Genomic DNA, 13,318 nt, shown 5'->3' with positions numbered 1-13,318 from the left:
TGCAAACGATGTTGTTGATACTGGCAGGCATATGCATGGGTTTTAATTTAAATGTCTCTCTGGAGTCGGCCAGTCCTGTAAGCGACTCTGTGGCATGACCACGTGTTGGTGTGAAGTTAAAACGCCCGGGATAAGTCCTTCACCGAAAATGTGTGGAGGAATTATTAACAAAAAGTTTAGAATCGACAAAACATGTTACCAGTATGAACTAATCAGTAAATGCAAAAGGTGAGGTTCCCCACGGGACAAAGGGTCCACCCTTAATCGTGGCTTGAAGAAGACTGTCGGTAAGAGTGATGCCACCTCATGTCAATACCATTCCAAAAAATACTGCAAACTAGATTTATCTTATATTTATGCAATATAAAAATGTGGTTACTTGATACTTATGTGATATTATGTATTCAGCAATGCCTATTGAATGGTTTTGAGATAGTTTCATAATTTTATTTTCTAAGAAATTTGAAATATTCTTTGAGTAGTTATATGTAAGACACTTATAATATTCTTTTCAATTTATTGAACCATTACCTACTGTTGTTTTTCCCAGATAAGAAGTTTTTGATAGGCAAAAGATAATTTTTAACGTATGTGTGTGATTGACTCTTTACCCAAATCTGCCACTTTAAAGATTATTTTAAGGGTTGGATAAATTTTAATAAAACTAACCTCACATACACAAATGTTAAGAGAAACATCTTAATTTTTATATCCAGAAATATTAGGTGGAAACAAAATGTTTAATGACATATTAAAACATAGAAAAAATATTTTCTTCATATACATCTAAAGATTTGAAATTTAAAAAAATAAATAGAAATTTAAGAATTACATAATCTTTCATATAATATTTGACTTTTTTTTTTTTTTTTTTTTTTAGCTTTCGAAATACATTATTTACAACCCATTAAAATTTCGCTATAAAACATTTTCCCAGTGCAGAAGATTATTTAAGTTTTACAGTGGGAACAGTGAACAGTAATTTAGTAAAAAGAGTGTCGGCGCTTCTTTAGGGGAAGAGCATAACAAACATCTACATTTAACTACATCAGTCACACAAGTTTTTCACAGTTATTGATCCACAATAGAAATTTATTCCGCACTTTTTTTTTTATTTCAGTTAATTAATGTGTGATCTCCTACTGACGCCTTTGAGAGCAGCAAGTGTCAGTCCCAAAAAGGCAGAGCACAATAGCAGAGTATTGGAATCTTCACCTAAAGAATTATTAATCCATGTATGCTAGATTTCAAACTTCGCGAACATAAAAAATCATATGTGACGCCGTCCCTGCTGCCTGATTTCTGAATTAATGGATTTAGCATTTTAACTAGAGGGCGGGGTTCTTTGCCTCGTGGCTGCAGGCAGGGACGCGGCGACAAAGGACCCCCCGGGCTGTTTAGGCCACCAAGGACGCCGTAACGATTACAAGAAAACACTTGAGTTCAACTGAATTTATTAACACGTCACCTGGTACATGGCGCCGTCACGCCACTGGCCATATCATCGTCTGCCTTTTCATCTCCACACACGCAGCCCTCGAATGGCGGTACTGGTTAGCATCTTCCGGAAACAGCGAAATACCCAACCAGGGTGGTGCAGGCTATCCTGAGACTAGTGGTACGTGAGTTGGCGGCGCGTGACGCGTCGGGGGGATAATCTTAAGCGCGGGTCCATAGGCATGGTACCCTTACAAGGAGAAATTACGAAAAAATGCGAAAAATGCTCATGGCTGAGCCAAAATCAACTAGTTAAGGACCGCGCGAAATTTCGCACAGTCGGTTAAGGCCGGCCGTAGAACGGATGAAAACGGATTTAGAAATTTTACCTATTGAACACGAAATGCTGGTTTTGGCGCGAAGGTGAAGGCTCCACATGCGCAGGGCTGCCGGCCCTGACAAGTGCTTGACTGCGACTGACTCCGCTCCCTGGCAACCCGGCCAGGGAGGGCTCGACTTCCCGCGGAAAGTTACAGAGCGCGGGAAGATAGTGACGGCCAGCATTGTAACACAAAAGCACCTCGATCAACATGAATTAATTAGAGTTTTTAAGGAAATAAAAAGTTTTAGTTTTTCTCTGAATTAAAATTGCATGTGCACTATGTTTTGATGGCGCAGCGCCACACCTGGCCAGGCACGTCGCACAACACAGCCGGCCGTGACTAGTGTCACGCTATTCGGCATACTGCCCTAACTCACCCTTCCTGGCACGCGCTGGCGTGTTCATTGCACAAGTCCTAGTCAGGTGTTGAGGACACACAACGGCCTGTGCGACCAGAGGGAGCACTGACAGGTGGCATCATATGTTTAATGCCTCGTAACTTAAAAAGAACAAATTTTTTTCATATTCACCATAACTGGTTCAAATGTATATAATAGATAACCTCAATAATGGGCTTAAATATGACTATGCAAACGCTCATAAAACAAGCCATTAATCAGCCGATGTCAAAATTTTAATGCATAGACTTCACACACAATCCAGTAGCAGAAGAACACAGTGAGCTGACGACGACGATGATAACTGTAAATAAAGACAAAAACCATCTTGGACAACACATAAACCTTTCGTATTCATATTGTTGTTCGTTATTGAGGTTTCTCTATGGCATACAATCTAACCAGTAATGGTCAGGGCAGCAACTAGAGTCTCTGGCACCCGGGGCATGAATGGATTCATGCGCACCCCCCCCCCCCCTCTTTTTTTGCACATACCACACCAATAAAGCGGGGGGTCTGGGGGCCCTCCCACGGAAAAATGGTGCTATTTAAGCATTTTCGGTACCTACATGTAACAGTTTCTGTGCTACTGTAACTTCCATGCATGAACCCACTAGTAGGAATTACAATGCAAGCGATTTCGGTGCCCCCACAGCTTTGCGCCCGGGGCGTATGCCCCGCTTGCCCCCCCCCCCCCCCCCTAGTTGCGGCCCTGGTAATGGTGTATATCCAAAAAAAAATTTAATTAATGTTCCTACTTGCAATAATCATTTAAAATTAGTAAACCATGTGACAAGTTAAATAGTGCCCACCTAAAAGACAACGATCGTTCCTTGCACATACAAAAAAACTTGAAAATAGTACAGTTAATGTTGCAGGTAGTTGGGTGCAAAGTTATATGTCTTTTGATCTACTTTAATCTGTTTATGATTAGTTTTTAAATAAATGAGTTTTTATTTAATTTGAAATTTATTATCCTCCTGATAAAACTACATTCAGCCACACGATTCCATAATGTACCAGAAAATAAAAACACTAAATTTTGCTGATTGCTTCTCACAGTTATGTTCTTAGTACTTGGTCACCCAGATATGACAAAGGAAATTATGTCCCGGTGGATCAACTGATCTCCCTAGGCTGCGCCGCGTGCCGGGCCTAATTACTACATCAAACATCCGAAAAAATGAAGAGAACATAAGGTGCCGGCACTCACATATGACATTGTCCACCTCTAATAACTCATGGGCTTAGTGAACCGCGAACCCATATGTCCTCTCGGCACAGCACTTGAACAATGTCTAACTATGCAGGGGATCGACCAAACACAGCACAGCTCTTACATAAAAGGTCACATGACCACAAAAATTACATCATATCCAGAGTCACTGGACCCGTAACAGGGTTACTTACTGTGTCACTTTTTCTTTCTTCTTTTTCTTCTTAATATTTGAACATAAAAGGTAAAATCATATTGGTTTGGAAATCAACCTCTACTTTTTTTCAAGGAACCAAAAATGTTATAATTTTTTAAAAACTTAGAAACAACATTTTAATTTAAAATAAAGACAAACAAATTGAAATCCCGTACAACAAAATACTGGAAAGCTGGAGTGTCGCTGCTAGTATGGAACTGCTTAATGGCTATTTGTCCCTGAAAAGAGAAAAAATATTGAGATAAATGCTGGCAAGAAGGCATCAGACTGACAAGTAGTAGGACCGTGCTGGAACAGATAGCAACTCGGCTGGAGTTGGCTCCGCCGCACCAGGCCGCCCCTCCTGCTCGCAGTCAGCCAGCGGACGTGGTTTTTGATGGGAAGTACACTGTGGCTCTCCATTTAGTGTGTAGGTATATCGTGAACTCTTTTTGTGAATTGGATGGGAACTTAATAAATGGGAATGCTTGGTTAAATATCCAAACCTCTTTTCACTTTAGTTCTAAATTGGTGTTGTGAAACTGTCTGTGTCGGTGAAATAGTGATCAGCATTCCATGCATACACACGGACTATAACAGTAAAGGACAACCCATGGGCACCAAGTTAGGACTGTGGCCCAGCACAAAGACAAACTGCTGTATATCAGACCCGCTATTTTGCTGATTAAGTTCTAAGTTGTTTGGAAATCTTCTAGCATCCTTGGTACATTATAAAAGAAACCCTGCTATTCACATTATTTATAAAAAGAACTCCTGTATTAAATTTGGCCACCGAAAACCTATCACCAAAATTAGTAATTATTATTTACAAAAATGGTTGGTTATTAGTTTACACCATGATCCCTGGACAAAATTGTCAAAATTAAGTTATGGTAGAAGCAGACCTTAAAATTGGCTCTTTGTCATAAATTATGACATGGCACAAAATAATGCCCGGTAGTTTGCAGATGATCTAATCGGGGCAGGTTACAAATTTAACTCACAGTGATATTAAATTATTAAAAATACCACACATTTCCATGTCCTCCCTAAGGTTATAATCCTGCACTGTAAACCACTCGCATCGAAGTTAATGCTTCAAACATCTGTGCTAGTTACATGGTAATAGTAACATATTTCTGAATGTATGTTACCTACTTGTCCAAAGACACAAATGTTATTAAACTAAATTAAAATATTAAATACAAGTCTATCTGAGCCCTTGGGTCAGATACTGCCTGCTTGTGGTCACAGATGCCATGGTGGTCAGTGGTGGTGCTGCTGCTGGCGCTCACAGTTGCAATGTCGTACAACTACACCGAGAAATGCTACCAATGTCCGGCCGCACTGTGTCTGAAGAACACCACCAACTGTTTGTGCTGCGACATATTTTGCCAGTATCAACAAGGAGACTCGGAAAGCTAGAATTAAACAAGCACCAATACAAGCACAAATACTTTTTCGTCGTATGGGCTGTCTCGAGGTTTCAGTACCTGATAGTTTATGCCCGGTGAGCTCTCAAGAGGATTCCTGGCCATGTGGCTGGAGACAGCAGTGATTGAATGAAAGAAACTACTACAAAGCATTGTATTTATTACAAGGAGGTAACACTTTACATCGTGCTACCGCAGCACTCATCCTGTCTCGTGTCGGTGCTTGAGCACGTCTCTGTGTACTTATTGACGTCGTCCCAAGTGCTCCTCCGGCTCGCTGAGGCCATTATTGCCCGTTGCTGCTTCAGGCTTGCGTGTGCGCCGAATGCGCCCGTGCGCGAAAGTGTAACAAACGGCCTTGGCCGAGAGGGAAACGCCCCGCATAGGTGCCACTATAACAGTGATGTGTCTTTTCATAAGGGTTTTGTATATGTAATTATGTGAGTGTGTAAATATATATTTGTGTTGATGTGTACCGGTAGATGTGTTTCCCGGGCGACTGAGTCGCGTCTCCCCGCCTGTGACCATGTTGGGCTCCACGCACTCGCACACAAAGGGAAGGAGGGGATTCATGTGCATGTGGCAAGGGGAGAGGCCGCTGAGACGTCGCGGAGCGCGGGTCGAGTCAGTCGCCTGAGTGGGATGAGAGAGTGCGGTCGCGGAGTTGTGAGTGAAAGCAGAACAGGCACTGTCAGTCACGTCACCGTTGTCACATCCCCGTCCTTCGCATCTTCGTCAGTCACATCACCGTCATTCGCATCGTCAGTCACGTCACAGTCATTCGTGTCTTTGTCAGTCACGTCACCGTCAGTCACGTCACCATCGTTCGCATCTGCAATCACGTCACAGTCTTTCGTGTCATCGTCATTCACATCACTGCCAGTCACATCACCATCATTCACACCACTGTCAGTCGCGTCACTGTCGTGTCACCGCCAGTCAGGTCACTGCTAGTGTCGTGTAGCGCTCAAAGTGTGTGGAGCCGGGCCTCGCCCTGATGGACTGTCACAGATGGGGGCTGTGACAGCCCATGTGCAGTGTGTGACATGTGCAGTAAACACAACTTAACATCATGAACTCTTTTATTTCACCCAAGTTAGGCTAGTTCCCTTGCCACGTGGCACGAACCTTCTCTGCCGGAGCAGCTGGGCAGTGACTCCGAACCACGGGAACGGCCCTAATGTCGATGTTATAAAATACAAGTGTTATGGTTACAATTGAGTAAGTGGTGCGACGATGATAACGTGTGTCCTTTTGTGATTTTTTTGCTACGAAGATGTAGTCTTATGGATATTTCACATCCGTGACGTAGAACACGGCCAAAACTATATGAATTACGGAACACAGAACAATTAACACTACACAATTATGATAATATTACACACGCAACTGGTCAGGAGTCTGTGCGTGGAGTTTATGCAAGCGGATATTGGCAGCTTGGCATATCTCGCAAGAAGCTGAGTTAGTTCAATTATGTCGCACGTCGGAAAGGTGATGAGATTCAACAAGAGAGGAATAGTCTCCGACTTTAAGCATGGACGAAGGTATCTCGCAAGTACATTTCTCAGTTGATGAACATGGCCTACTGCAGATTCCCATTGTTAAAATATTAGTTAAAACTTTATGTGGAACGTTGACACGTTTAGTATGTAGTCTACACAGTGCGGGCGATGTTGGAAAGTTTATGAGTAAAACCCTGTGGCCGACCGCCAATGCTCCTCTATGTCGCATAGACCGCTATGCCTCATCGTCTCGCAAAGGCGTGTGCACCGAACGCGCTCGTGCGCGCAGCAAAGTGTAGTTCGTGCGACGAGGCGAACGCCAGGCAACGAATGCTATGTCGGCGGAATGATCCGTCCGGGTGTGGCATATCCCTCTGCCGCACTACAACAAATTATTTTATGTATATTTTTCCACAGGTTTTTATTAAACATTATTTTCATCAATTAATATTTCAGTCCTTTCAAAATCATGTTTCACTGTGCGCTTTGTCCCGAACCTGGCCGGTTCAGTTTCCCGCGAAATTTACACGTTTCCGCGGGAGGGTTGGCGGGGGGGGGGGGGGGGGTCGCGCGCGGCGACACCGGCAGTGTCCTTCAGGAGCTCGAGGAGGCCGGCAGCCTTCGCGCGACGCGGAACCATCAACTCTTGCTTTCACTGACATGTAGTTTCAATAGTATAATCTCTTATTAATCTTTTACGTACAGTTCCGCGGTCGGCCTCAATCTACCATGAGATATTTCACTTATTCAAATCAGTGCTCCAAGATGAGTGTTCAACGTATTACGTAAGTACTGTGGGAAGTTTACGAGATGATACATCAGCGCTTCACGCCCCAACTTAGCTTACCGGCTAATTAGTTTTGGCCCGCATGGGGCAGCCAGAAGGCGACACGTGCCACCAAACGTTCTAACGAATCAGTCCCTGGGACACATCTTGGAATCACGTAGAGTCACCAGAGACACGGGCCTACGTGCCGATAGCCCAGTATAATAAGTATCGTGTAATAGTGAATTGTCTTGTTCGTCAAGGTATAAGTTGTCATGTTAGAGTTTATTTTGTAACTGCCGCATCGTGTGTAAAAGTACGTCCTTCACGCGCATCAAAATCGTGAGCCGCCACTGAGGAAGTGGGCTGCGCATGTGACTAGTCTATCTGGGACAACCGTTACGGCCAGAACGGGCAGCACTATGTATAGGGCTGTGCCGTAATAAATTCATCAAATTTCCTCCAGAAACTTTGTGTTCTTCTTCAGGCGTCCCGAGTGGCCATAACAGCTCGGGGGGCCATACTGCGTTAACCCCTACCTCTAGCCACAAGGCGAACCCTCCCTGAGATCTCGAACCCAAACCAAAATCACATAAAAATCATATGAGGTAGCGGGGACGGCGTCAAAATGGCGCTTAACTAGTGTGGCTTTCTTTTTTTTTTTTAATTAACTTTCAAATTTTTCAAATTTATAGTGCTTCAAATTTAGTGTACCAGTAAGGGCTCTTGTAGGAACAAAGGATTCACGCGGAAACGGACGTGACGCGCAGACGAGTTACGCGCCAGGCGCGATAAAGGTGCGCATCAAGTTACGCGCCAGGCGCGATAACGGCTGTGGGAGCGGAAGTCTGCACGCCTAACACAGGGATCAGGTGGCGCAGCTGCGTCGCTGCTGCGCGCATCGACATGAGCCATGCCGGAGCCGTGAGCATAGACATGGAAGGGGTATGTCATGCATGCCTTCTGCCAGGCTTGCCGGTAAATCATGCCGCGGCGGGGACATTCGATATCTGTACCTGCGACACGGAGAAGAAGCCCAAAACAGACGTTGACGACGGAAAACCAGGGCCGACGTCTACATTTAAGTGCTGCGCGAGTAGGTGTCATCGGCGGCCCGATGAGGTGGCGTTCTGCCATCAGTGCGGCACCGTGAGGCACCGCTCGTGCACCGAGGCCCAGGAGTTCCTCAACTTTAGGAATGGGCTGTTCATGTGCCACGCGTGCGTGCTCGCGCTGGACAGACCATCAGTAATGCCGGCGCCCCCTATCGCACTGCGCCCCAGCAGCACTCTCAAACTACCGAAATTCGGAGGGCAGGAGCAGGAGGACCCCGCAAAGTTCCTACGGACATGCCGGGACAGGCTGGCACGATACTCGGTTCCTACAGACGAGTGGAAGGAGAAGGTGTGCGATCAGCTGAGGGGGTGTGCCCTGGACTGATGGGCCACAGCCGGAGAATACGGAATGGAGTGGGGCGACTTCGCTAACGGACTGGAGGAACGTTTCAACGCAGCCCGCGCCCGGGCCCGGTGTCAACAATCACTGTTCTGCCGGCCTCAGGAGGCGGGGGAGAGCGCTGAAGCCTTCATCAGGTCCAAGGCGCGGCTCCACCGATGGCTGGCGGAAGGAGAGGACGACAGCAGCATGCTAGGGGTGGTCGTCCAGCTGTTGCTGCCCGAAATGCGGCCATTCCTCAGGGCCGCCACCGACAGGGGCCTGGAGACGTTTGTGCAGTTGGCGAACGAGGTGGAGCGCGACGTGCAAATCGTTAGCCGCGGCCGCGAGCCATCTACCCGACGGCCAGGAGTGTCACCACCAACGTTAGCGGCACCCGAGGACTCCAGGGCTCTAGTACACTATATGGCGCCAGTGCCGAGGCAACAGGGGGAGCAGCCGTCCTGGCGCGCCGCAACCAGGGAAACCACCGGAGCACCAAACCAGGGGGCCCCGAGCTGTAAGTACTGCTGCGTGAAGCGGTACCACTGGCACGACGTCGGTCCCACGCGGGCAGCTGTCTGGCAAGCCCGCGGGGTGGGCGGTCCCACGTCGGGAAACGCCCGCTAGGGGGTAGTGCCATGGCTGGCCACTGTCCCTGGAACCCTAACCCGGCCTCCACTGTCACACCGGCGTGCCCCGGTCAGGACGGATGGGCGCTGCCCACCCGACTCGTCAGCGGCCCGCACCGTGTCGTCGGCGAGCCGCACGGGACACCAGGTGGCCCCGGCGACACCGGCAGCACCTGCGGTGCCCGCTGATACATCGGCACGCCCCGTCAGGACGGACAGGCGCCGTTCACCGGACTCGTCAGCGGCCCGCACCGGGTCGTCGGCGAGCCACACCGGACACCGGGTGGCCCCGGCGACACTGGCAGCACCTGCGGTGCCCGCTGACACACAGGCACACCCCGTCACGACGGACGGGCGCCGCTCACCCGACCCATCAGCGGCCCGCACTGGGTCGTCGGCGAGCTTCACCGGACACTGGGTGGCCCCGGCGACACCGGCAGCACCTGCGGACCACCTAACGGCAGCGGCAGCGTACCTGGAGCAGTGTGATGAGTCGTTCCAATTAGGGCAGTTGGGACCTGGGGCAGATCATTAACTCAGGATTCCCGTCAGGATGGATGGACAGCCAGTGCATGCCCTTGTCGACACGGCCGCCAGCCATACGTATGTGTCAGCTCAGTGCTCGAGCGTACGGGACATTGACTCATGTGCGGAGGAGGTACATTTAGCGACGAAGGGGGCAACATCTCGTATTGTTGGTCGCACGAACATCATCCTCTCCATCAGGGATCATGTCAGCCACACATCAGCACTAGTAGTAGCGGGGCTACGGGAGACGCTAATCCTAGGACGGCCTTGGCAAGCGCAGGAGGACGCCACTGTGGAGGTCAGGGAGGTGAGACTACACGTTGGCCATCACGAGCGGCGCACGGTTTACAGCCTGGGTTATCGGCCACCCGCCGAACAGTGGACACCCATCACGCTCGCGGACCTGAGAAATGATGTGCCCGCTGCCTATGTAGAGCTCATAAATAGTGTCCTGTCCAACAGCCACAGGTGTTTGCGGCCACTGACATGCTCTGCCGTACCACAACCACGGAGCACACCATCCCCACCCGACCTCACCAACCCCAGTTCGTAAAGCCGTATGGGTTCGGACCCACTGAGAGGCACATCATCCAGACCCAGATCACAGAAATGCTATGCGATGGAGTCAACGAGCCCAGTGAATCGCCATACAACTGCCAGATTATCATGGTGAACAAAAAAGATGGCTCCATGCGTTTCTGTGTTAATTTCAAACCAGTCAATTACTTAACCATACCCGCCACACCACCGCTTATAAACATAACGGATGCTTTGGCAGGGCTGGGCGATGACCGCATCTTCACGTCCCTGAACCTCAAATCCGGGTACTGGCAAGTGCCCGTACGTCTAGAGGACCGCCCGAAGACCGCGTTCACTGCACCTGACGGCCGACGTTTGCAGTTCTGTGCCATGCCGTTTGGGCTGATGGACGCCCCCGCGACCTTCCAGGCCATGATGGTATGTGTGTTAGATGGATACGCGGGCGAGTTCACCGCCACGTACTTGGATGACGTCATCATTTGGTCACGGTCGTGGGAGGACCACGCCCGGCACCTCAGCCTGTTCCTTGAGCGGCTGACCAGACACTGCCTCACGTGCGCCCCCCAGAAATTCCACGTCGGCGCGGCCGAGCTGGAGTACTTGGGGCACTTAGTGGACGCCGAGGGTTGCCAGCCCCTGCCAAAGCACCTGAACCTTATTGAGTCCAAACCCGCCCCACGAACCCACAAGCAGCTGCAGAAGTGGATGGGCCTTCTCAACTGGCTGCGCTCATTCATTCCTCATTTCGCCAGCATCACAGCCCCAATGACGGACTTGCTGTCACCCAAGCTCCGGTTTCAATGGACCAGCGGGGCGGACGCCGCACTGGACGCGGTAAAGCAACAGTTCCGCGAGTGCCACCAGCTCGCCCGTCTGCAGCCTGACCTCCCCCTGTTCCTTCAGACAGATGCCAGTCGGGAGGGGATGGGGGCCGTCCTGTACCAGGTGGGGGACAAACGCGTGCGCCGGGTGGTGGAGTATGCCAGCGCCAAGTTCGGCCAGCCCGAACGGCGGTACCATGTTAACGAGCAGGAGTGATTGGCCGTCGTTTGGGCTATGCGCCGCTACCCGCCACCACCTGAAGGGCCGCCGGTTCACGCTGCGGACAGACAGCCAGTGTCTCCGCTAGCTGGACTCCACCCAGGGCCGCAAGTCGAAGTTCACGCGGTGGGCGTTGATGCTCCAGAACTTCGACTTCGCGGTCGAGCACGTCCCTGAACGGGACAACCAGTTTGCCGACGAGCTGTCGCGCCTTCCCGACCCACACGACACCTTTCAGGATGACCAGGACTGGGAGGGGCTGTTGCCGCCAGAGGGAGTCGCGCCGCAAGTCACTCCGGGGGAGGTTCCCGCAACCTTGTTTCACATCCCAGGGGCCCCGACCATCCCGCCGTCTTGCCTGTGGGGACCCTGAGCGACTTAGTGGAGTTCGTGAAACAGGCCCAGCGGACAAGACGACCCCACACAGGCCGAGGTGCGGTCATGTGGGGAGAAGGCTCACCCCTACCACAGATGCATAGACGGGGTGTTGGAGAACCGGGTACCAGGGGACATGGACACCTGGCGCCTTCATGTGCCGCTCGGTGCCCGTGAGCAGATCATGGGCTTCCACCACACACATGAGCTGGCGGGTCACCCGGGTGCACACCAGACACAACTCGACGTCCGTAAGACCTTCCATTGGCCGGGCGGACGCAGGATGTGTGGGACCTGGTGCGGCGCTGCCAGCAGTGCCAGCAGAGGAAGACGAGGCGGTCTGACGGAGTGGAACAGTAGCATCCCCGCCGGCCCCGCGACCCGTTTCACACCCTGGCCCTGGACATAATGGGGCCCTACCCGTGGACCACCCGGGGAAAGAGGATCTTGGTCGTCATCACTGACATTTTCACCCGGTGGGTCGAGGCCTTCCTGGTGTCCAACGTGCGTGCCGGAACCATACCTGCCCTGCTGGACCACGAAATATTCCCGCGGTATGGTTTCGCGCGTGTGCTGTTGACAGACAACGGCTGTCAGTTCAGCGGGAGGCGCTGGCGAGCTGACTGTCGCCGATGGGGCCTCGACCACCACACCACCCCCAACTACCATCCCCAGGCCAACCCCACTGAAAGGAGAAACCAGGAGGTCAAGGCGCAGCTGCGGCTGAGGTTGGAGGACGACCACTCCAAGTGGGACGTCCACCTGCCGAAGCTGCTGTATTGTCTCCGGCGCCGCACCAACGCCATCACCGGTCATTCCCCTGCCGAGCTCCTGTATGGGAATAACTTGGCGTTGCCCGGGGAGAGCAGGGTGGCCGACGTCGCCATGGGCACGGTGGTGCGTCCCGATCGCGAGGAGGGGAGGGAGTATGCCAGACAACAACAGGCCCAATTCCTAGCAGCCCACACACCCTTGAGTAGTCACCCAACACCTCCGATCCAGCCAGGTTAGCTGGTGTACGTCAGGCAGCACCACTTGTCGTCCGGGGCGCGTAACTTTTGTGCGGGGCTAGCGCCCCGATGGTCGGAGCTGCGGGAGGTCCTGTGGAGGATGGGCCCCTCATCCTATGCGGTCCGGACGCCAAGGGGGCGGCCTGTTAAAGTGCACCGGGATGACCTGCGCTTAGTTGCGCATGGGGTCAGAGTTGGCCCAATTACCCCCTCTTCACCATCCCCCACACTCCAGGAGGCCACAGAGACACCGCGGGAAGGAGCAGTACCCGAACTGGCCACCCGGGGGAAACACACACGGGTGACCCAGACGGGGGTAGCCACGATCAGGCACCTGAATGCACCGAATCCAACCTCTGGGACACCCCGATCAGGTCCCCAGTGCCGCTGGCCACAGTTCCGCACGTCCCCGCAGAGGTGGGGAGTCC

Source organism: Bacillus rossius, chromosome 7 (assembly GCF_032445375.1).
Source record: "Bacillus rossius redtenbacheri isolate Brsri chromosome 7, Brsri_v3, whole genome shotgun sequence".
In the NCBI taxonomy this organism is placed as follows: domain Eukaryota; kingdom Metazoa; phylum Arthropoda; class Insecta; order Phasmatodea; family Bacillidae; genus Bacillus; species Bacillus rossius.
Note: the sequence above shows the minus strand (reverse complement) of the source record.